Here is a 24,933-nt window from a genome sequence, read left to right as displayed (position 1 = left end):
ATACTGGTGGCGAAATAGCTAGCACATCTGTGAGCCTGTTTGGGTTGTGGGCTCAGACCGAACTCCTATAAAGCATATGAAGGAGAGATGGTAGAATCCCAGGCAGGGGCCATGGAATGGGGGAGGGGGCGTTAACTCCTGCTATCCTACCTTTCTATAGGTGAGGCGCCTGCTGTTCAGAGACACAGGAACATTAGCAAAACCCATCAAAGAACTGGGGGCCAGGGTAGAAAGGAGACCTTTCTGGGGGTGCTGATGGAAACTCCTACCCAGGCAAATCTTGCTTCCCAGGCATTCCCCCAATGAAGACTGCACTGCTGTGCCCAACTTTGGCTGCAGGCTACTCTTTACCACCCAAGCGAGCCGCCACCCACTGATCTCTGCCATCAACTTATTCTAATTCTCTGCATAGCACATAGCACTTCTTGGGATTGCCCTTCTCCTGTCTGCTCTTCAAAGAGCCATCCTTAGATGGCCTACTGACATTAATGCTTTTTATCTTTCTAACTTGTCATTTTGTTTTTGTAATTCTTTTCTTCTACTACTTTGGATCATTATTATCTAGTTTTTTGAGTTGAACAGTTTTTTTGCAATCTTTTTGGTTTAATAATTTAAAAATTTAAAGGCATGACTCATCCCCTGACTATGGCTTTGGCTGCATCCCGTAAGTTTGGTAAGCAGTGTTCTTATAGTTAGTTGTTTCTCAAATATCTATAATTTCAGTTTTGATGATCTGTCTCTTTGATGTAACAGTGTTTTCTAAAATTTTCAAGTAGTTTATTTCTATTCAAGTTTGTTTTGCTTTTTATATTTAAATTTTTGCAAAGAGATATGCATCCTCATGGTAACATTTCAGAGTGCGAAAAAGAATACAGTGAGGGGTAGGTCTCCCTCCAAGTTCTGTCCCTGCCTGTTGCCTCAAGAGACAGCCAGGCTCACTGGTGTCTCCTGTTGCTTTCCAGACATCTTCTGAGCTTTCAGGAGCAGATGTGCACATATCCATGTATAAGGACGCCTGCAGAAGCACCCTAAATGCACCGCCGGCTGTGTCCTCACCTCTTTGCATTTAACAATCTGTCGACCCACCTTGCTTTTCAATAGCCTCACAGTATTTCAGAGTAGGACTGCCCTGTAACACACCGGCCTTCGCAGGGAGTTCCCAGTTTTCGTAGGTAGTTTGCAATTCTACTACTATTTATAGCTGAAGGAACCAAAGGATCCCAGAGACCACATCCCTTGCCCTAGGTCACACAGCAGGGGAGGAATGGGGTGGGATTCAATCCCTGTGCCTGGCTTCCGAAAAAGGAGGAGCGGGAGGAGGAGGGAGAAGGGAAGTGGGTGGAGAGAGGAATCATCTTCACAGAGTCCATCTCCCTAATGTGCTCAAGCTACAGTTCATTTGAGGAGTCCCCCCAAGTTTTCACTATTTTTGGCTATCACAAATGATCAGCACAGATCCCTCATCTGCAGGCCCTGGCCCACGTGTGAGCACACCTGTAGCAGGTGTGCAGGCCCTTTCCTGCCTCCCCTGCCCTGTTCTTGTGTTCTAGCCATTGCTTTCTGGATCTTTCTGTTCAAAGAAGACCCAAGAGGTCCTTCTCTCACCTCTCACTTTGCTAACTGGCCAGTGGGCTCCAGAGTGGGGGTGATGTACCCCAGGTGCAGCAGCGCATGCGCAAGGTGCAATCTCCGAGGCTCCGGGAGAACCCCAGAGAGCCTCCCTCTGTGGTCAGGGAGTGACCCCTGCACTCTTAGAGCACAGCAGGTGCCAAGCATGAGTGGGTGCTAGGGGCTAAGGGAAAGGCCCAGTCTTTTCCCTCGAGAGGATTCCTGTTTGGTAGCGGTGGCGGGGCACAGCCTGATGCTTCCCAAAATGTTTGGGCCCAAATCTACCTTGAAGGGAGCTGGCTGTGAGCTGTGTGCATTTAACAATCTATCCATTTAAATTTTTGTGGAGATGTGCAGTTTGCTAATAACTTGTATCGGGGAGGGTTTCTGTCCTTTCCTGAGGCAGCAGGCACATGAGCACAGGTGCCAGAGAGTGAAGAACAGGTTTGGGGACCCCAAGTTTTTTGGCTGGTGGGAATAGGAGGAAGGGCCTGAGGAGAGTGGCTTTTGGGTCCAGGACAGACCATTTGCTAAGGTAGCTTGTTTCAAAGTGTGGCCAAAATCCCCAGAGATATTAGCAAGTCCTTGAGTACTGTAAAGGAAAACAGAAATCTTGGGACCCCCAAACTCTTTATGCCAAAGGGAAAGTTAAGCCTGGAGACTGAGTCAGCCAACATTGTCATCCTTATTCCTAATGACAGCTGTTACTCCACAACCTTAGACATTAGCCAGACCCCCACAGAAAGGAAAAGGCCTCGGATATCTCCCCATGACTGCCCCCACAAATTGTTCTTTGCTGGGTGAAACCTTTCAAGATGTGGATCTTACCACAAAACAAGGACACATCAATTGTAACTTGAGGTCTGCAATCCAAGCCGAGCTCCTCACACTCAAATCTGTTAGAGTCACGCTGATGGTGCTGATCTCCCCAGGTACAGCACAAAAGCAAGACAAAGGCAAGATGAGATCAGGCCTCCTTCTGCCTAAACTCCTCTTCCTACATGCTTTCTCCACTTCAAGGACATGTGTAAATACTGTGAAAGAAAAATAAAATTAAAATCCCCGGACCCCAAACTCACTAAGCCAAAGGGAAAAGTCCAGCTGGGAGCTGGGTCATGCAACCTGCCTCCCGTTTTGTGTCTAAATGGATAACTATTTACTTCCCTCACATTTTGCTCACAGTGAAATTCCTTGTGGGCCCTAGGATCTTTTACCTTCAAGCAGCTCTGTTGTATTTCACCCTCATGATATAAATTAACAGCTTAGCTTCACAGGTATGGGACAAAGGATAGAACCCAAAGTCATCCCTCTGCTCACCTGAGACGAGTGCATAGCTGACAGCTTCCTATATGCTATGATGATGATGATTATTATTATTATTATTTTGAGATAGAGTCTTGCTCTGTCACCCAGGCTGGCGTGCAGTGGTGTGATCTCAGCTCCCTGCATCCTCTGCCTCCTGGGTTCAAATGATTCTCCTGCCTCAGCTTCCCAAGTAGCTAGGACTACAGGCATGCACCACCATGCCTGGCTAGTTTTTGTATTTTTAGTAGAGACAGGGTTTCACCATGTTGGACAGGCTGGTCTCAAACTCTTGACCTCAGGTGATCCACCCACCTTGGCCTCCCAAACTGCTGGGATTACGGGTGTGAGCTACCGTGCCCAGCCCTATGATTATTTTATCTTATATAAAAATGCAGATTGACTGAGCACCAGGTGAATGCGGAATTGATGATTCCTCCACCTGCTTCTTTCACATGAAAAATGTGCATTCAGTGAAGTTAATGAGAAGGCTCAAAGGGGTGCAACTGCTTGCCTCTTTTGGCCACCTTCCCCCGATTTTTCCTTCTTTCCCCTACTGCCTGCTTTTTTCCCTTTAAATAGTGAAGACCCTTCTTTGAAAGAAGCATGGGCCAGAGATGTTTCCTTTGATTTCGTGTCCCTCTTTCCGGGGTGCATCCTTAATCTTGGCAAAATAAACTTCAAAAATAATTGAGACCTGCTTCAGTCAGTTTCTCTTTGATTTACAACACTAAGTCTCATGACTCTTCGGAGAGCATAGGCCACACACATTTTCTGTGGCTCATGTTTTTCCCAGGTGCACCCTCAAACTCTCGATAAATGTCAATTGAAGTTTATCAACTCGATGAACCTTGATTGATTGAGACTTGCCGCAGTCTGTCATTTCAGTGAATAGTACCCAGACTTCAAATCACAGTCCCCAGAGTAGGACCCCCGCACCTGCGTGGGTGACCAGTCTCCAGGTGATTCTAAAGTACGACAAATTTTGGTTTTTCTCCGGCAGACCACCCTGCCACTGGAGTGTGACCACTTAGGAAACCCGCAGGGAAGAGGAGAAGCGACCTCATGACCATGATAAGAACCACAGAAGCGATGGGGCTGTGCTGGAGCCTGGCACTGTACAGGTCACAACAACCCACGGACATCTCCTCAGGCACTGCTCATTTCCAGATGTCACTCAGCTGGGCCACTTCTCTGTGCCCCACCACTGCCCTTCACTGGTGGCACAGATCAGAGAGGCTCAGAGGTGTTGGCAGTGAATGGGATGGGACAGGCCGGAGTAAATCTAAAGTTTGAGCCCTGAAGAGAAGCGTGAGAAGGACTCTTGCTGTCAGTGCCCACAGGCTCATTGCCTGGACACAGGAGCATGTGCATGTCGGAGAAGGCTTTTTTCTGGACACCCTTAAGCGGCCATGGCCTTACTGCAAAGCAAATGCAACCTCTATGACTGCCCCAGGCCCTCACTCCTGCCTCCATAGACCGTCCGTCTGGTACCTGAGCTCCTGCAGTGTGCCTGACATCTCCTTTCACTACATCAGCACAATCAGAGGTAAGCCTCCCAGTGGTCCTCAAAAAATGGGGAATGATGATCCCCATTGTACAGGAGAAGAAACTGAGGCTCAGAGAACTTTCCTGGCCAGTAAGTGACAGTGAATTCGAACCGAGAGCTGTTTGTTCCACCCTGCTTTCTGCTGTGATGACTTTTTTGGAATGTGTGTGGGAAGGGGGAGGCACATATGTTTCCAGCCTCCAGAATCTTCCAGAACCCACTGTGATGAAAGAGTCAAAGAAATACTTCATGCCTTACGTTTGTTCTAGAAAACAACCCTGGAGTGGGTGTTTTGGGGAAGCAGAGCCTTAGGTCCCCAGGAAAACCAGAGGAGCTCAGAGGAGGAATTGAGGATTTAACACTTTTCAAGGGGGGGCAGATTTAGTAGCTGTGGATATTTAGCTCAGAGAGAAGCAATAGGACTAGAATGGTACAAACCCCAAGGAAATGAAAGTGGACCCATTGCTCAGTGGGGGCAGTTGGAGGAAGAGCTTTTAAACAGTAGAACTCTCCTGAGATGGAACGGGCTGCCTCGCAAAGTAGTGAGCTCCCCATTCTTGGAGGCATGCACACTAAGATGAATATTCATGAGGCAGGGGATTCCTGGACCCAACGGATGTCAGAAGTGATGCATTTGGGGTGTCAAGTCTTGGCAGTTCTGATTGTTTGACTCATGACCCTCAGGTACTGTAATTGTCCTAAGTGCCTTCTGAATCCTCAAAGCAACATGCAGATCTGCTCTGTGTGTGCCTTTTTGTTTTTTAAAGAGCAGTTTTAGATTCACAGCAAAATTGAGCAGGAAGTACGGAGACTTACCATATATCCCCTGTGCCTACACATACATAGCCTCCCCCGTTACTGACATCCCCCACAAGAGCAGTCAATTTGTTGTAATTGATGAACCTGCTTTGACACATCATCATCACCCAAAGCCCATAGTTTTCATCAGGGTTCACTCTTGGTGATGGACATTCTGTGGGTTTGCACAAACACATAATGACATGCCTCTACCATTACAGTGTCATACAGAAGTTTCAATGCCCTAAAAGTCTCTGGGCTCCTCCCATTCTCTCCTCCCTCCCCTAATTCCTGGCAACCACTGATTTTTTTGTTTTTTACCGTCTTCATAGTTTTGCCTTTTTCCAGAATGTCACATATAGTTGAAATCATACAGCATATGCCTTTTCAGAGTGGCTTCATTCACTTAGTGATAGGTTCTGTATGCTTTTTTATTGCCTGCTATATGACCAATATTTATTTATTCATTTAACCATTCAGCATTTCAGCAAACACTGATCCATCCATGTTGGGCTAGGCATCGTTTTCAGTGCAGAGGAGGCAGCTTGAGCGGATAGACAAGGCCCCTACTTTCATTCTGAAAACCAGAGTCCCCCGGTGCTATGATCCAAATGCCTGTGTCCCTCCAAAATTCACCTGTTGAGACTTAATCCCCAAGCTGGTGATATTAAAAGGTGAGGCTTCTGGGGGGGAGATTAGATCATGAGGTCCGCCTCCTTGTGAATGGGATTGGTGGTCTTTAAAAGAGGCCTGGGAGAGCGTGTTCACCCTTCCACCATACGAGGACGCATAGAAGGTGCCATCTATGACGATTAGGTTCTCACCAGACACCCAATCTGCCAGTGCCTTGATCTCGGGCTTCCCAGCCTCCAGCACTGAGAGCAATAAATGTCTGTTTTTCGATAAATTACCCAGTCTAAAGTATTTCTTATAGCAGCTCAAACAGGCTATGACACTGGGCAAATCTGCAGGGCTCCCCCCGCTGCGCCCAGGTGGGCCCCTCCCTGACCACAAGCAGCACAGGTGAGGAGGCCGCCCTAATGTTACCTCTGGAGCCACCAAACTTGTTACTGAACCAGTCACTGTGTTAGCAAAAACCACGTGGCGCAGCTATTCAGTTGGTGCAAAAGTCATTGCGGTTTTTGGCATTACTTCTAATGGCAAGAACCGAGATGACTTTTGCACCAACCTAATATTTCCATGTTGGGTCCCACCGGCAGGCAACGACCAAATTCAAAGTCCTCAGACCCATCGTGCAGGCCCAACCATGGGAACCTCCCCGTTTGCAAGGGAGGGAATCCCAAAGAGACTGAATCCCAAAGAGATTGAGGCATTTCCCTGGACACTGAGTGAGGGGCTGGCTGAGGTCATGTTCCCCCTCTGAGACTCAGTTTCCTCATCAGTGCAGTGAGAGGCTTGGAGTGCAGGGCTGCAGGGAGAGCTGGGATGAGGCCTGGGGTCCTGCCTGTGGGGACAGCACGCATGCTTCCTCTTTTTCATCCAAAGACGCCTTCTCTTGGCTGTCCCCTGCTCTCACCCCAAGCAGGGGAAACAGCAAATGCTTCCTCCAAGCTTGTGGGGCTCACAACTGTGGAATGTCTCTTGCTGCTGCCAGGGCCCGAAGGACGCAGCACAGTTTTTTCTCCAGAGAACCTCGGGCAGGGCCTCTTTGCAATGTCCTCTGGGGTTGCTTACCTGTTACCCTGCCACCTAAGCCCTTCTCCAACTCAGAAATGGAATTAGGGGTGGGGTTGGCCAGGGAGGCCCCCATCACCCCACACCCAGGCCAGGGCTCCCACTTCCTGTAGGCTGGGGAGCCACAGGCGGCCTGTGACTCAGTGAGGCACATTCTGACCTGCCTGGAACAGCAACACCTGCTGTTCACCTCCACCCAGGCTGCGGAAACAACCTACTCTCAGCAACTCGAATCACGGCTGCCATTTGTTTAGTGCCTATGACACACGTGGTGCTTCACAGGCAAGAGCCTACCTCTATCTTTGCATAAAGAGGAACTTCCAGGTCTTCTTTATAGCTCAGGAGACGGGACAAAATAACTCGCCCAAAAACGTCACCCACAGGGTGAGAGCAGAGCTGGAACTGCAACCTGGGCTGGATGCAAAGCCGGTGCTCGGAACCCCTGCACCATCCTATCCCCCTGCCCTGGTCAGCCAGGACCGTGGGAAGAGGGTCTCTAAGCCCATCTGAGATAGTCACTACCACCTGCCTCCTGGAGGCACATCAGCCAGCATTCACAAACCCTCCCCCCACCCCCCCCCCACCCCCGCCTGCTTCTGATTTAACCCTGCCATCCCCAGGGAGCCAGCGAGCAGGCTGCTTTGCAGACAGAGAAACTGAGGCTCAGAGAGGTTGAGTAGCTTGTCCAGGGTCACACAGGGCCAAGGAGTGGCACAGCTGTGGGTGAAAAGCCAGGTTCTGGAGCCTCTACCCAGCACCCATCCCTGCTGCACCACACCTCGCTGCCTTACTCCAAGGTGTCCACCCAAAGTATGTGAAAATCCAATCACGAAATCCCTCACACACTGGACACACACAAGCCTGTCTGTCACCTTGATTCAGAGAAGAGAAACCTACAACAGACAAACAGGGCGATTCCTCCTGCTGGGAACCCTTCTCCCCATCGCCTGTCAGACCTCCCCTCCGGAAGGAAGGGAACTTTTCCCAACTCCCCACGACCCCAGGGAAACTTTTCCCCACTGCCTGCCCTCCCTCCCTCTGTGCTGGGACAGTTTGTCCTCCCAGCAAAGGTGAGGCGGCTGGAGCAGCCCCTGCCCGGCACCCACCTTCTCTGGAGCAAGCGGCATGGGCACTTCAGTCGCTCCCTGGTACTGCGGGGCAGCCTGATGTCCCCACCGTCCCCACCCCTCCTCGGAGCCCAGAAGCCAGAGCTGGAGTGGCGGCGGGAACAGCTCATCTTTCAAGGGCTGGGTGGTGATGTCATCAGCCTCCTGGGCACTTCCCCCTCCGCCTCCAGCTGAGCTCTGCACTCCTGCCCAGCTGGAGCCAGGCTGGCTGTGGGGCCGGGAAGGCTGCGGCCACCTTCGCTCTCCGCTCTGCCACCCTCTGAGCCCTGGGGGCCAGCGAGGCTCTTGGAAGATTTCCATGTTTGCATAGCCCGGCTGCCCGTTGGAGTCGTGGGACGGCAAAAACGTCCCTCTCGGCTGACCACAAAGTGGCCTGGGAAGCCCCATGTGAATAAATTTGCCTCACGTAACATTTATTTCTTATCATTATTTATCTTCTTGAGGTGGTTATTTTGTGTCTGAGTTTTGGATGTAAACAGTGGGCGTTTACGCGGAAGGTGTAAACAGAGGGTGGTCAGGTGGGCAGGAGGAGTCCTGGGATTTCTTTGTATGCCATGTACGGCTCCCAAGGGCGACAGTGGCAGAAGCTGTCCTGTTTCCTGGGTACGGGTGTTTGCGCTCCCCTGAGACACGCGGCCATTTCTTCGGAGATGCATGGCGGAGGTTTCTCCCATGTCAACGCTCAGATTGGCTTTCTCAGTTTTGCTCAAAGACTTACTATCTGTAGCACTTTACACTCCCAGGGCTGAGACGGTAGGAGCTGGAAAGGGCAGGGACTTTCAAAACATTTTTTTTTTTTGTTTTTGAAGCCTTAAAACCCTTCCTTCAGAAGAGAACCCTTCCTTCAGATAAGAGTGGGCCCAGTGGATCTGGGGAAGAGACAGGAGGGCCAGAGGACCTCCCCGCCAGCCCATCAGCTCCTCTTCCCTGTGACTTGATTCATAACAAGCCTACAAACCAGCAATCAAGCCTGATCCCATCATCATGGAGACAGGGAAACAGAGTCTCAGATAAGTTTATGGACGGCCTGGGCGCTAGCCCTGGCTTGGCTGTGAACTGGCTGTAGGCTCTTGAGTGAAGGCCCTCCCTGGCCTGGCTGTGTGGTTGACTCATCTGTGCACCTGGCTGTTCAACCACATTGGGGCTCCTTAATCTGGAGTTTCCTGACTTGCCAGTTGGGGACAGAGGTCTATGGACAGGCTGCCCAGAGTCCACAAGCCCTCTGAAAAGGTGTGTCTGTGCTTTATCCCCTATGGAGCCTCATCTATAGCTTTCGCTAAAATATTGAAGAGCTCTGAGATCTACAACATATTGAGACCTGCATGAGCGTCCAGAGACCCTCTGAAGTCTCTTCCAACTTAGATATTGTACGGCTCTGTATCTATGAGTTGAAAAGCCTCAAGGATCTGAATCCAATGTTGATGCTTCTGTAAATATCATTGGCAGAAATCTCCAAAAGACATCTGTCCATCTGCACACATCTCCATCCATCTCTGTCATACAGTTTTTTAAAAAGGCTACTTTAAACCAGTTTTGAGGTCCTGGCTGGAGGCCAGCCAGGTCATGAGCAGCTGATTAAGTTCACATTCTGGCCCTTTCTCTTACCAGGTTCTCACACTCTGGGCCACTAGCCACCTGCCCTGATGGCCTTGGAGCCAGGTACCAAACAATAATGGACAGCTCCCATCATCTGGAACTCACAAACTTATTCAAGTTAGCCAATCCATAGCGAGCCAAGGAAACCTCGTTAACACCACCCTACGTGCCACACGTAGCTGCCGCCTATAGCTCCAGCTTGCTTGGACCCTGTCCCCAGTTGCACATCCTGTGTGGCCCAGCCTGACAGCCTCTCATTTGGAGCTGTAAGAAACAAAAGTTCTACCTTTCATTTATCTGAGTGTCACTGTGTTGTGTCCTGCCATCAAAAGAATATTTTAATCTTATAAAACAATTACACACTCTTCCATTCATCTACACTGGTATCTACCCACACATCCGCCCACCTGCCTATCCACCTATCCAACCATTCATTTACTCATTCGCCTGTCTCTCTGTCCATCCATCTATCCATCCATCCATCCATCCGTCCATCCATCCATCCATCTGTCCGTCCGTCCTTCCATCCATCCGTCTGTCTGTCCATCCATCAGTCCATCCCTCCCTCTCTCACTGCCTCCCTCCCTCCATCCATCCATCCACCCACACACTCATTTATCAGATACCCACATAGCCAGGCAGTGCATTGTCAAGCAGAAGTTAATGAATCAGACATCCCCGTGCCTCAGAGGAGTTTACCCTGAGGCCAGTCCCCTGCCTATGGGCAGAGCCAGGCGGAGGATTTCAAAGTGTTCCTTGAGGACTCAGTAGCACCCAGTTTATGTCTGGAGCAGCACACTTTTGTACTGCATTTTTGCTACGAGAAGGTTTGTCTCAACGCCCCTGCAAAGTCCCTGCAGTGGCAGCCTCTTCACACTCCTCACCACTCAGTCTCCTTGGCTGGGGTCTGCAGGTGGTGGCTCAGCCCTGTAAAGCCTCCAGGTTCGAGTCAGCCCAACTGCATTCAGCAAGGACCACAGGAGGGATCCAGTTATTTTGGCAAAACCCTGCCCCACTAAGCAGGGCTCTTTCACACGGCACGATAAGAAGCTGTTCCTCCTGCTGTCTCCTCCCCGGCCACTGCAGCCTCCCCAGCCATGGCCAGCCCTCTGTACTGTAGCCCCACAGACCCCCGTCGCACTCCTGAGTGGGGCAGGATTGCACTTGACCCGGGGCCTTTGATGTGGCAATCTCTGCCTGAAATGCCCTTTCTCGCCCTCGCTTGAATCAAGCCTGCTCTTCTCTTGGGAGGCTGCTTGGGGGCCTTTCCTGAAGCCCCTGGTCTTGTTCGCACCTCTTGCATGCCTGTTTTCTAACACACCCCGGAATTTTTCTTGGTGGTCTGAGAACACCACGAGGCAAGGACTCCGTCTTACTTATTGCTATTTATCACCCGGCACATAGGAGGCACCCTCTGCAAGGAGCGCAAGCAGTCTATAGGGAAAAGTGCCCAGATCCAACCTTACTGGGATGAAGGAAAGACCAGGCCAAACAGAACAGCATAAAAGCGGGCTGTAGACATGTGTGTACATGTTTGTTTATGAAAGTCCACCCTCCACCCCAATGTTCCAGATCATTCTCTCCACATGTCTGTGTGTAAGGCACAGGTGCTCCCAGGAAGGCCATTATTCTATTCGTCGGCCTCCAGGAGCGGGCTGTGCTTTTGTCCAGAATGCCACAGTGCTGACCAGAAAGGCACTCCCTGGTCCTCTGTGAATCAGCAGCCACCCTGCAAAAGGCTGACCAGTTACACACAGGTCAGACAGACCAGCAGGGAAACTGGAAAGCAGGGTCAGAGGATAAGTGCTGATTTGGGTTCATTGCAAAACCCATGCAGAGCCTGTAGTTTTGCCTGATTGGCACTAACACTCACACCTAAGAACTCTAGAGAGCCTCTGCGTCCCCAAAGTGCCTCCCAGCCCACATGCCCATGCGTGCCATCTCTGGCCTGCCTTCTCTGCCTCTGGCCTCCCTTCCCAGAAGCCTCCTGCACAGCCTGTGGGGGCACTGTCCTCTGGCACAGGCATGAGCCCCCCAGCCCTAGCCCCGCATGGCGACTCACTGCCAAGTGATCTCTGTAGCAGGCCCTACGTAAGCACACGACCCTTCACAACAGCCTGATGAGGTGGTTATCAGTCAGTATCCCCATTTTACAGATGGAGAATCAGAGGCTGAGAGAAGTTACTTAACTTGGCCTAAATCCTGCACAGTGGAAACAGCAGAGCCAAGAGCTGAGTCCAAGTCTGACTCCATCGGCATGTCTTCCCTTTCCCCAAATGAAAATGCAGCTTTTTAAAAAAGCTCTCTCGCCTGGGCAACAGAGTGAGACTCTGTCATAAAAAAAAAAAAAAAAAAAAAAAAAAAAAAAAAGCTGATCATATACATAATATGGATGTATTGTTTCTCTATTATCTGAACTTAATGTGTATGATAAAAAGTGAAAATCAACTGAAAAGTGTACAGCTTGGAGATGATTAAGAATTTGATGCCAGCTGGGCACGGTGGCTCATGCCTGCAGTCCCAGCACTTTGGAAGTCAAGGCAGGTGGAGCACTTGAGGTCAGGGGTTTGAGACCAGCCTGGCCAACATGGTAAAACCCCGTCTCTACTAAAAAATACAAAATTAGCCAGGTGTGGTGGCAGGAGCCTGTAATCCCAGCTACTTGGGAGGCTGAGGCAGAAGAATCACTTGAACCCAGGAGGCGGATGTTGCAGTGAGCTGAGATTGCGCCACTGCACTTCAGCCTGGGTGACAGAGTGAGACTGTGTCTCAAATTAAAAAAAAAAAAAAAAGAATTTGATGCCATGTTTCTGTGTGTTTACATATATTCATTATATAGTGTTATATATGTCTGTACTTCAATATATCCCACTTTACATGAACAGCATCATATTATGTATGCTGTTGTTGTAAGCGGAATTCCCACCCCCCCCTTTATTTTTTTTTGAGACGGAGTCTCGCTCTGTCCCCCAGGCTGGAGTGCGGTGGCACGATCTCGGCTCACTGCAAGCTCCGCCTCCCGGGTTCAAGCGATTCTCCTGCCTCAGCCTCCCGAGTAGCTGGGACTACAGGTGCCCGCCACCACGCCCAGCTAATTTTTTGTATTTTTAGTAGAGACGGGGTTTCTCCGTGGTAGCCAGGATGGTCTCGATCTCCTGACCTCGTGATCCGCTCTCCTCAGCCTCCCGAAGTGCTGGGATTACAGGCGTGAGCCACCGCGCCCGGCCGAATTTCCCCCTTTTGTATTGCTCTGTTTCTTCTTGCACAGCTCCGCCTCCAGCCACCATCCTTTCCTTAGCATTCACGAAAACGTATGACAGCCCGGCCAACTACAGAATTTGTGGGACTCCGTACAAAGTGAAAAATGGGCCCATTCCTCAAAAAGCAGGAAAGAAGTGTTGGTAAAGGTATTAAGCCATAAGGCTTTTTCCTTTCTTCTGTGGTCTCTCTTTTGTCTTGTCATGACAAGTGTTCTTTTTTGTTGTTGTTGTTGTTTTGTTATTTTGAGACCAAGTCTCACTCTGTTGCTCTCCCAGGCTGGAGTGCAGTGGTGTGGTGTGATCTTGGCTCACTGTAACCTCCACCTCCCGGGTTCAAGCAAATCTCTTGCCTCAGCCTCCCGAGTAGCTGGGATTACAAGTGTGTGCCACCATGCCCAGCTAATTTTTGTATTTTTGGTAGAGATGAGGTTTCACCATGTTGGCCAGGCTGGTCTCAAACTCCTGACCTCAAGTGATCTCCCTGCCCTCAGCCTCCCAAAATGCTGGGATTGCAGGAGTGAGCCACTGCTCCTGGCCTGTCACGGTGTTTTTAAAATTTGCTGTTTAATGTTGTTCTAAGTATAGAAAAATTAAAACGTTAAATTACTAGCATGCATTTACCATTCACCTTGATATCACTCAATGCCAGTTATAAGCACAAAAACCAGTGCATTTAGCTCTTATTTAAAACCACCAGAATTGTGCCTATTTCACAGCTTGCAGAAACACTGCAGAAAACAAGCTCATCTGTTTTCCTTTCACTTCTTGGTATGTGCATGTTTCATCAGCACTCTCTACCTTCCTCTCACAAGGAGTGGGGGGACTCAAAGGAGCAGGAACTCTGGGGCACTGCCCTCCCCTTTTTGGTGGGTGTGGTTGGCCAATGTAGGGAAACAACACAAGTAAGGAAGGATGTGACCGGGTCTCTTGCCTTGGTATCTGTTAGAACGCCGCTGCCTTCTTTCTGCCTTTGAAGCAAGTCCCGGTTTGAATGGAAAGCGTGGCCTCTGGATGGAACGCCTTGGACTCACTTTGAGTGTCTCTGAACCGGGCACCACCGCTTCCAGCAGAGAGACTTGGAGTGACAAGACTCTGGAGAAGTGAGCCCTACCCTCCACCTCTGGGGGTTGCTGGGCAAACAAGGGAGAGAGGGAATGCCCAGTTCCTCACCCAGGGCTTGGCAGGGACTTCCCCAACTCAGAGACTTTTCTCCATTCTGACACTTAAGAAATTGAAGTGGGTAGATTTAATCTGCAATTATTCTTTCCCTGGAAAGCTGGTGTCTTATAAATAGAGGTCCTTAGTGTTAAGGAAATACGCAAAGTCCTCTGAAGGGTTTATGAAATGCGTTTGGAAGAAATAAACGCTTAAAGCAAGCAAAGTCCTGGCTATTCCTGGTGCAAAAACCTTCAGAAGTGAGATGGAGAGGGACCTGAGGTGGGAGCAAGGTGAAGAAGAGGCCAGTCCTTCCTCTGTCCGTCTATCCCTCTGCTGCCCTGGGAGGTGACGGTGGGTCCCCAGGTTTGGCGGGAAGTAGCCCTCAGCCTGGCAGTCGGCCTGGCCATGCTTCCTAATTCTATCCTTGGCTGCAGGGCTGTTGTCTGCAGGTCTGGAGAGGCAGTTACTCACTTCCTGGTGCTGGGACTTCCGCCTGGGGGATTCTGAGGCAGGGGCAGTGGGGCTGGTTCCTCCCCTTGCTTCCTGGAATTCCTCAGACCCCTCTTCTCCTGGGACTGACAGCTGAGCCAGAGTCCCAGGCTGCCCGCTCGGCCTGCCCATAGAATTGCCCTCCCCACCCTTATCTGCCCTCCATATCCCAAGTTCAGGTTCCAGCCTATTGGCCACCAGAGGTGGCACAAGGGGCCTTTGCCTCCGAGAAGACACAGGAGTGGGGGTTGGCACCTGGCAGGAGCCCTCCATGATCTAGCCATGTCCACCTGGTCCGCCTGTCTACCAATCAGCTCCTTCACCTGACCAGGCCTCCAGTCCCCTGGGGCCCTGTTCTTGGCTCACACTGTGCTTGGCGTGTGCTGTTCCTCCCCTGGACTCCCTTCCTCACAGCGCTGCAGACCAGTCCCATTCCTCTCCAGTCCCGCGCTATGTGCCTGCTCCCGAAGCCCGCGTTCCCTCTGAGCCGCTTTGTCACAGCCTCTTACTGTCTGTCTGTGCCTTCCCAAGTGACCCATGACTTGTCTTCCTTCAAGGCCCTGGGCCAGGGACCTCCTGTCCTCTGATCACTTGTCACCAGGGTGGCTGTAACCCCCCTGTCCACCCATGCCCTTTATAACACAGAGATAGCACCTGCTGCACGGCTTGTGAAAATTAGATGAGACGATTGCTACGAGGCAAGCAGCAGAGCGGCAGGCCTGCGACAAGGACTGCACAAGACAGCCACAGACCTCGCCTTCAAGCCCAGTGCCGCCACTCACAACCCACACAAGCCTGGGCAGGAGCCCCAGGCTCCTCACCAGTAGAATGGAAGTATTAATATGAACAGGTCCATCACAGGGCTACTGGGATGGCCAGGTGGGAATCTGCGTGAAGCCCAGTCCTCACTGGATTACTCCTCTCTTCTTGGCAGTGGCCACAAGCACTCCTTTTCCTCCCTTTTGAAAAAATCAAGGTGAAACTCACATAACATAAAATTCCCCATTTTAAAGTGTATAATTGAGTGGCATTTAGTACATTCACAATAAGGTACAACTATTCCTTCTATCTAGTTCCAAAGCATTTCATCACCCCCAGAGAGGACCACATTGCCCACTAAGCAGTTGCTCCCATAACCCCCTCCTACCCCCAGCCCCTGGCCACCACCAGCTGACTTTCTGTTTCTATGGATTTGCCTATTCTGGACATTTCATATAAATGAAACCTTACAATATGTGAACTTTTGTGTCTGACTTCTTTCACTTAGCAAAACGCTTTTGAGGCTCATCCGTGATATGGTTTGGATATTTGTCCCCTTCCAATCTCATGTTGAAATGTCACTCTGGTGTTGGAGGTGGGCTGAGGGGGAGATGACTGTGTCATGGGGGTGGATCCCTCAGGAATGGCTTGGTGCTGTCCTCACAGTAATGAGTTCTTACACGATGAGCTCCCTCAAAAGCTGGTTGTTTAAAAGATCCTGGCACCTCCTCCCTCTCTCTCTTGCTTCCTGTCTTACCACATGACACGCCACCTTCCAGTTGCCTTCCACCACGATCAGAAGCTTCCTGAGCCCTCACCAGAAGCAGATGCCAGCACTGTGCTTCCTGTACAGTCTGCAGAACTGTGAGCCAAGCAAACCTCTTGTCTTTATGAGTTACCCCGTATCAGGTATTTCTTTCTATCTTTTTTTTTTTTTTTTGAGACGGAGCCTTGATCTGTCTCCCGGTTTGGATTGCAGTGGTGCAATCTCAGCTCACTGCAACCTCTGCCTCCCAGGTATAAGCAATTTTTCTGCCTCAGCCTCCTGAGTAGCTGGGACTAGAGGTACATGCCATCACACCTGGCTAATTTTTTTGTATTTTAGTAGAGACAGGGTTTCCCTGTGTTGACCAGGCTGGTCTTGAACTCCTGAGCTCAGGCAATCCACCGGCCTCGGCTTCCCAAAGTGTTAGGATTACAGGCATGAGCCACCGTGCCCGGCCAGGTATTTATATGCAAACAGACTAACACAATCCATATTGCACCATGTGTAGGTACTTTATTCCTCTTTAAGGCTGTCTAAATATACCATGTTTTGTTTATCCATTCACTAGCTGATGTACATTCAGGCTATTCCCATCTCTTGACTATGTGGCTAATGCTGCTAGGGACAATCACGTACAAGTGTTTGCCTGAGTCTGTTTTCCATTCTTTTTGGAAGACCCAGAGAATTGCTGGGTCACGTGGTTAACTCTATGCTTAACTTTTTGAGGAGTGGCCGGACTGTTTACTCAGTGGCTGCTGCACATTCCTACCAGCAATATCCCTTTTATCTTTTGATCTCCACTCTCAGGTTCAAACACAGCTCACTGAGTCTGGAAGGACACTGACCCAGGGGCAGTGGAGTTTCTACCCACTCGAGGTGCCAAATGTCACCGTGAGCATCACCATCCTGTCCATCCCTGTGTTGGGAGAGTATTTCATAGTGCACCAAGGGGCGTTCCCATGTTCTACTCATCTGACCTTATAAACAGGCAGAGGCGAGCGACCTTCCCAGGGCCGCCCAGGTAATGTGTGGCCATGTTGAAGCAGGAATCCAGTCCTCCTGACCCCAGTGCCCTGGTCTGCAGCCTGGAGCTCCAGTCCTGAGCCGACACCTTTCCCTGGGAGCTGCCCGCCCTGCACCTTCCCCCTCCCAAGGCTGGTGCTTCAGCCAGATCCTGATTCGGCCCCACAAAAATGCTCAGACCTCCCTGGGAGAGAGAAACCCTCTAAGTACACAACATTCTGGGTCACATTCCTCGGCTTGGGGTGACGTCACTTGATCCGTAGGCCAAGGGCCTCCAGCCAGGTGTCCTTCACTGTTGAACAGTTGCCCTTCAGGTCTGTTTTCTGAAGGTGGCCCCCTCCCTGCTCCCTGGGTGGATGGCTCACCTCCAGGCACCCTGAGGCCAGCCACAGCCACCCTCTGGAAAAAGGTCAATCATCCAGCTCCTAAGGGCTGAGCACCTGCTCCAGCCAGGCCCTGCCAGGCAGGTTATAGGCACCATCCCCAGACCACATGGACAGCTCCTGAGTGGAAATTGCTGCACAGTGTCCCTGATGAGGAAGCTGAGGATCCTCAGAGGCTCCCAGAGGACCTGAGCTCATAGCCCCCTCCCCACGGCCATCACCCACCTCACCCAGACACTCTGACCAGGGGTCTCCTCCGGGACTCTGGCCGGTTTCTCACTTCCCCTCCTTTGCCTCCCACACTTCGGCCACACCTTCATACAGCTGCTGGAAGGGCCTTTTCAATTAAAGAACTTAGAAAACATTGCACAACAGTACAGTTCACTTTCTGTGGTGTTTAGTTCCGTGGGTTTTGACAGGTGCAGAACCATGGCTCTGGCCCCCTGGAGCAGTGTGTCACCCTCATGGCCTGCGTGTCCCATTTGTGGTCAAAGTCCTACAAACCCCCAACCCCTTGGCAACCACTGTCCAGAGAAATTTTTAAGAAGGTATGCCATCCTCTGGTTTCCACTGCCCCCACCATAAAACCCAAACACCCTCTCACCTTGCCGGGTGTGAGCCCCAGGACCCCACATCTCCGACCGTCTCTCACCAGTGCCCCACACCTCCGACCGTCTCTCAGCAATCCCCAGCCCCCATCACCACCCTCTGCAGGCCTCCTCACCTGCCCCGTGCTGCCGCAGGCCACTGGCACCACTGGCTATGTCAGGAAAGCTCTCCCCTTGCCCCACATGGCCAGCACCTCTCCTCCCCAAGGCACAGGCTCAGTGGCTCCTCCTCAGGGGCCTCCCCTGCCATCCTGACGAAGACGGTGCCTTCTGCCCTCCCTATGCAGCAGCTTAGGGAGGTGCCTTCTGCCCTCCCTGTATGCAGCATACCTCCTCTGTGGAGTGGTGAGCTTGTTGATTTGCTGTTCTCCCGTGTCACCATGAACGTGCAGAGGGCAAGGGCTGTGTCTGTGCCATCCACTGATCCGCAGGCAGACACATGCCAGGTGCTCGATAAACACCCCTTGGCCAGAGAAAGAGAGGCTGCAGCCAGCTGTGAACCCAGTTTCTGGCTGACTCCTCAGTCTACACCCTTCCTATTCCATTTCATGGATCCCCCAGAATTCTCACTCATCTGCTCTTCAAATGGCCATGGAGGCCACCTCTGTCCCCATGTGCCAGCCTAGGACTCCCTGAGCTGGGAAGCTGGTCCCGCTTTCTCCTTGTCAAGATGAACACCCCCAGCCCTCTACCCACTACACTTCGGAGGTGGCAAAGGGTCCCCTGGTCTCCTGGCGAGTCATGAGAGTGGCAGTCTTGGGAGATGTGGCAGTCCTGGGGGAGGGGTGCTGGACGGAGGGAGGAGCCAGCCTGGAGACATCAAGGTGGCCCTGAGCAACACATCCTGTCGCTCCTGCCCCGTAAATAGACACCACCTTCCTAAACATGGCCCTGGAACGAACCCCAAGGGGTAGAGGTGGGAGCAGGATCCAGAGTCCCCTGTTGCCAGGAATAGCCAGGGCCCCCTGCAGCAGAGCCCATGTGGGTCGAGGCTGTTAGATTGGCCGCCCTTCCGGGCACTGAGCTAGGCTCTCTTCCCAGACCAGATGATTCAGAAAGTGAGAAGGTGACCTTTCCTTTCCCGAAGGTCCCTTTTTTGATTCCAGGGTTTATTTGGGGACATTTTTAGCAATTTAATGGAAGCAAAAGTGAATTACGTCGTTATGGAGGTTGGCATGGTGCCTGGCAAAGGGAATTGTGTCGTGAATAATTATTGATTGAATCACAAACGCCTTCTTCCCCTGAATACGGAGTGCTTCGAGACAAACAATAGAAACCCAGGCGGTCTGTGCATCTCCTCCACCCGAGAAGGACTCAGCAGTTCTCTGGCTGGTGGGGGTCGGGGGAACTCTAGGGGACAAGCAGCCAGGAATGATGGTGCCCAAAAGTCACCTCAGAGCTGCTCCTGCATAGACACTGCCGCTGCCTCTGTGGGCACAGATCTGGAGTTGCTGCTGCTGATGAGCCCAGGCCATGCTGGACAGTCTCACGCTGCCCCGATGCATCTGGGAGCTGGCTGCAGCTTCTGCCACCCTCCTTGGACGGGATCCTAGTGCGCTCCCCTCTCCCCATCACTGGCTCCTGGTTCAAAGTCCCATGGGGGAGCATCCTATGAGGGAATCCTGGTTACCACCTGCACCCCAGGTGCAGAAAAGGGTGGGAGAGCATTTGCCACCCTCATCAGGTGGAGAATCCCCCACACCCAGAAAGGGTGTTCAGAGAGGCAGGAAAGACCCACAAGAACCAACACACTCACAACGACCCCGCTCCAGACCTCCCATATTTGGGCCACATGTCCCTGGTGTTCTCTGCCTCTGAGCCTTTGCCTGAACAGCCCCCTGCACTTAGCAAGATCCACGCTGTGTATTTCCCCATCTTTCCATGTTACAAGTCCCACCTTCTAGAACGTCTCAGCGCCAATGTCCCCTCCTTCAGGTGTCCCTCAGCTGGAAGGAATCTTTCGTTCTCTGAACTTGCCCGTCTTGCATCAGTCTCTCCACAGGGTGCCCAGAGCTGCCCCCGGGAGGGGCTCTGCCCAGCCCCAGGTGTCAGATGAGCAAACTTCTGCTCACACTCCGGCCGCTGCTTGCTGTAATGCCTGCCCCAGAGTTGGTCCCCTGAGCTGCTCACCCATACCAGTGCCATGGGTCCTTGGGCAAGAGGACCGCTTCCTACCCCTCCCCACCATCTAAGCCCCTCCTCACGAGCTTCATCCAGTGAGGTCCTGTGACTTAATTCCATCCAGCAGGCCCCATCCCCACTGCATGGTCACTGCCCACAGTGGCAGCCCCACCAGGCTCTGAGCCTAGAGCCACCCTCCCTTTCCTCGCTGCCTTTGTGTTGCGCCCTTTGGACCCCATGAGGACAGTAAGAGCCCTTCTGATGTCTGTCCCTGCTGCTCTTCCTGCTTGGCAAAACATTGACATCCCCAAGGATGGTGTTTGCATAGTAGAATGATTTATAATCCTTTGGGTATATATCCAGTAATGGGATTGCTGGGTCAAATGGTCTACAGACCTGGGATCAATACAAAAGAAATGTTCAGGTTAAGATAAAAGTTTGTGGAGACCAGGGTTCTTTTGAAGTCTTATATTGGCTGCCCTTAGAGACAATGGATGACAAATCTTTCCTATTCAGATCTTTACAATGTGCTAGACTCTTAGTTAATCTCTTCAGGATTGGCAGGGCCTGGAAGAAAAAGATCTAGCTATGTTAATAGAGATTCATTTCAGATGCAAATTTTCCCTCACAAAGGACAGCTTTGCAGGGCCATTTCAAGATACGGCAAAGAAAAATGTTTTGGGGTAAAATATTTTGATTTTCCTCCTTATCTCATATTATGCCAGAGTCAGGTTGGAAAGTAAGTCACGATATATAGGGTTAAATAAAACACATCTGATGAGAATTTATGGTTTGTAAGGCATGACTCCCAAGACCCCTTAGATAGGAATTTGGGCAAGATTGAAAAATCAGAGCTTAGTCCTCAGAAAGGCCCCCACCGGCATTCCTAGCTTGCTGCTGGATGTTTCCTCCATGAAGCACTCTTGGCACTGAGGCCAGACCAGCTGTGCAGACCCTGGGGCCAGCTCACTATGCAGTGTAAGCAGGGGGCCAGCAGCACTGGCCATTTGAAGAAACCCACTAAAGCAAGCAAAGAGGAAAGACACCAAGAATAAGCAGTGAAGACTATCAAAAAAATTAAATTATTATTAAAACCTCACAAGGATAAAATATTGCACCCATTAAATAATCATTCTACTATAAAGACACATGCACACGTATGTTTATTGCGGCACTATTTACAATAGCAAAGACATGGAACCAACCCAAATGCCCATCAGTGGTAGACTGGATAAAGAAAATGTGGCACATATACACTAGGAATACTAGTCAGCCTTAAAAAGGAATGAATTCATGTCCTTTGCAGGGACATGGATGAAGCCAAAAGTCATCATTCTCAGCAAACTAACACAGGAACAGAAAACCAAACACCGCATGTTCTCACACATAAGTGGGAGTTGAACAATGAGAACACATGGGCAGAGGGAGGGGGAACAACACACACCAGGGCCTGTCTGTGGGTAGGGGCAAAAGGAGGGAGAGCATTAGGACAAATACCTAATGCATATGGGGCTTAAAACCTAGATGATGGGTTGCTAGGTGCAGCAAACTACTATGGCACATGTATATTTATGTAACAAACGTCCCCCTTCTGCACATGTATCCCAGAACTTAAACTAAAATAAAAAATAAAAATTAAAAAATTAAAAAAGGAGGAATGCCAAAAAAAAAAAAGAGAAACTCAACCAATTGTCAACCAGAAAATGTTTAAATGTACCTATAGCCTGAAACACCCCTCCCCACCACACACTTTGCGTTGTCCCACCTTTCTGGACCAAATCAATGTATTTCTTAATTGTATTTGATTGAAGTCTCATGCCTCCCTAAAATGTATAAAACCAAGCTGCACCCTGACCACCCTGGCACATGTTCTCAGGATCTCCTGAGGGCTGTGTCATGGGCCATGCTTGCTCATATTTGGCTCAGAATAAATCTCTTCAAATATTTTACAGAGTTTGACTCTTTTCATCAACACTTCCAATGTCAGCTCTGCAGGTGTTCCCTCTAGAGCACTGCAGTCCCTGCCTGACAAGCATAGGCCTGGCATCGGCCTTGTGGGAACAGGACCCAGAAGGAGCCTGGGGTGCCAGAGCTCCACATACAGATTTCCATGGAACCCTAAGCTGTTCAGCCGCATGCCTCACCTCTAATCTCTCCCATTTAATTTTCCCAGAGAGTAAAGCTAGTGTAGGGGCTGGAGGTATTTAGTGGGGGAAGGGAGAAGAAGCTATTGCTGGAGTCAGACCTCTCGGTCTACTCTTTAATGTTTGGGTCAGAGGGAGCGTAACAGAGGCTAGAAGGAGGGGACTGAGAACACAACCATTTTGCAGACAAATTTTTATCCAATCTCCTTTTTCTTGAGTCTCATATCTAACGCCCTCCTTTTGTGACACCTGCTACTTCAAAACACTGAGCCCCTAGATTCTGTGGTCAAGTGGCTTGTTGACGGCACCCTTTCCTCATGCCCTTGGGTGGACACCGTCTTCACTCTGCTAGATCCCTGGCTTGCTTTCAGTCAACTAACAGTTTATTGACTCTCGGCTGCTACTGCAGCATCTTCTGTGTGCTGTGTTCTTGTACAGCAACATCTTTTGAAAAATCGCAACACCTTTACTAATATTTTTAAAGAGGTTTTGGGAGAGGGAGCACACTGACGTGTGATGAATCTGCCACTTTTAGCCAATACTGTCATTTAATTTTCTGCCTATAACCCTCCTGCCTTCCAGATAAGTTACTGGACTGCTCCCACTGCGTCTGCCTTCCCCCTCACTGGTGTGATGGCCGTCAGCCCCTCCCTGTCCCTCGAGCACTTCCACATTCGCTAGGGCACTGACGATGGGCCTTCCCCAGCTCGGTCCCCTGGCCACTTTGGCTCAAGTGTCACTTCTCCCAGAGAAGCCTGCCTGACTGCCCAATCTGAAGTAGCCCACAACACATACACATATGCACACACACAGAAACACACGTCACACATACCAGCGCACACACACCAACACAGACCACACACAACACCACTGCCGACTCAGAATCACCAGCTTTGGCAGCACCCCACGGGCTGCCCAGAGCCTCCCTGGGGTTCCCATCTGCTTGTCCTTCACACCCTGACACCTTCTAGTTCCCCATCATCCCACACAAATAACCTTTCCTGCTACTTTACAGACAAAACAGAAGTGAGGACTCCCCCAGCTGTTCCCACTCCCAGCACAGAGCTGCCACCCACGTCTCCAGCCTGGATAAGGCTCTGCTTCCTACAAAGTGTCTTCATGGCCACATTTGCCCCTTCCCCTCCTGGCAGCCCAAGGGCCCTTCCAAAAGCGTAAGTCAGCATTTGTCACTTAAAACTCTACAGTGCTTCTGTTGCTCTTAGAGTAAGGACCAAGCCACCGGTGGTGCCTGGCTCCTGCTATCTCTTCTTCCCACTTTCATCCTCTCTCTCCTGTCCCCTGGAGCTTTCTTTCAGTTTCAGAGAGATCTTGGACTCAGGACTTTTACATTTGCTTTCTCCAGGAGTGATGTTTAAAATCTTTACCAATGGCAATACGATGGAACAGCCTCTTGGAGACCTCTTGGTCTACCAGGAGTTTCCTCTTTAACGTTTGGATCATAGGGAGTGTGTCAGTTACCCACGGCTGCCATAACAAAGTACCATAAATGGAGCGGCTTAAACGACAGGAATTGATTGTCTCACAGTGTTGGAGACTAGCAGTCTGACATTAAGGTGTGGGCAGGGCCGGGAACCCTGCGAAGGCTGTAGGGGGAATCTGTTCCAGGCCTCTCTGTAGCTTCTGGTAACTCCTTAGCTGTGGCAGCAGAACTCCTGTCTGCACATCGCATTCTCCCTGTGTGTGCACATCCGTGTCCAAGTTACTCCCTTTTATATAAGAACACATTGGATTAGGGCCACCCCAATGATCTCCTTTTAACTTGATTGTCTGCAAAGACTCTATTTCCAAATAAGGTCATGTCCACAGCTACTGGGGGTTACAACATCAACTCCTTTTTGGGGGACACAATTTACCCCATAAAAGGGGATTCCAGGAGCAGGGGTTGGGGTGAGCCGAGTGTTGGGATGGGATGTGGGAAGGTGTCTATTCATACATAAGGAAGTATGTTGGTATTTAATATCCAGTGTGTACTGGCTAAATCTTTCCTCTGCTAGTCCTGGAACTCTCCTCATTACTTTTTTTTTTTTTTTTTAAGATGGAGTCTTGCTTTATCACCCAGGCTGGAGTGCAGTGGTGAGATCTTGGCTCACTGCAACCTCCACTTCCTGGGTTCAAGCAATTCTCCTGCCTCAGCCTCCTGAGTAGCTGGGATTACAGGCACCCGCCACCATGCCCAGCTAATTTTTGTATTTTCAGTAGAGACAGGGTTTCACCATGTTGGCCAGGCTGGTCTTGAACTCCTGGCCTCAAGTAATCCACCTGCTTCATCACTGTTCCCTGCATCTGGCAACACCCATTTATCATTCAGGCCCCAGCTTAACTGTCCGTGCTCCACAGAACCTTCTCTGGAAGCTCAGCCTGCAGGGGCTTGTTGCCCTGCCATGCGTATCCACTGCGCCTGTGCCTCCCTGTCTTACTTTGTGTCTGCCAAGAGATTACTCCCCTTCCCTGGGCACCTGGAGCTGAGCAGGTGCTCAGTGATTGTTTGGATGGATGTCTTTTCTCCCTCCCATGGACTCCTGGAGG

At 50.7% G+C, this 24,933-nt stretch overlaps 1 protein-coding gene across 3 annotated transcripts in view; it reads right to left on the bottom strand.

Annotated features, from left to right (window-relative positions):
• BDKRB2 (bradykinin receptor B2) overlaps positions 1-8,325 on the bottom strand; it is a 39,948-nt gene extending 31,623 nt beyond the window's left edge. The window contains exons 1-2 of one of the 3 annotated variants that reach the window (XM_055361993.2): positions 8,059-8,325; positions 2,437-2,642 (exon numbers count right to left, since the gene is read on the bottom strand). The gene's annotated coding sequence lies outside the window, so the exon portion shown is untranslated. The remainder of the gene's footprint in view (positions 1-2,436; positions 2,643-8,058) is intronic. The other 2 variants (XM_004055663.5, XM_055361994.2) reach the window with 2 other exon arrangements.
• Positions 8,326-24,933: the final 16,608 nt, after the last annotated feature.

This window comes from Gorilla gorilla, chromosome 15, assembly GCF_029281585.2.
Source record: "Gorilla gorilla gorilla isolate KB3781 chromosome 15, NHGRI_mGorGor1-v2.1_pri, whole genome shotgun sequence".
Taxonomy (NCBI): domain Eukaryota; kingdom Metazoa; phylum Chordata; class Mammalia; order Primates; family Hominidae; genus Gorilla; species Gorilla gorilla.
Note: the sequence above shows the minus strand (reverse complement) of the source record. Positions and strands in the feature narration are given on the sequence as shown.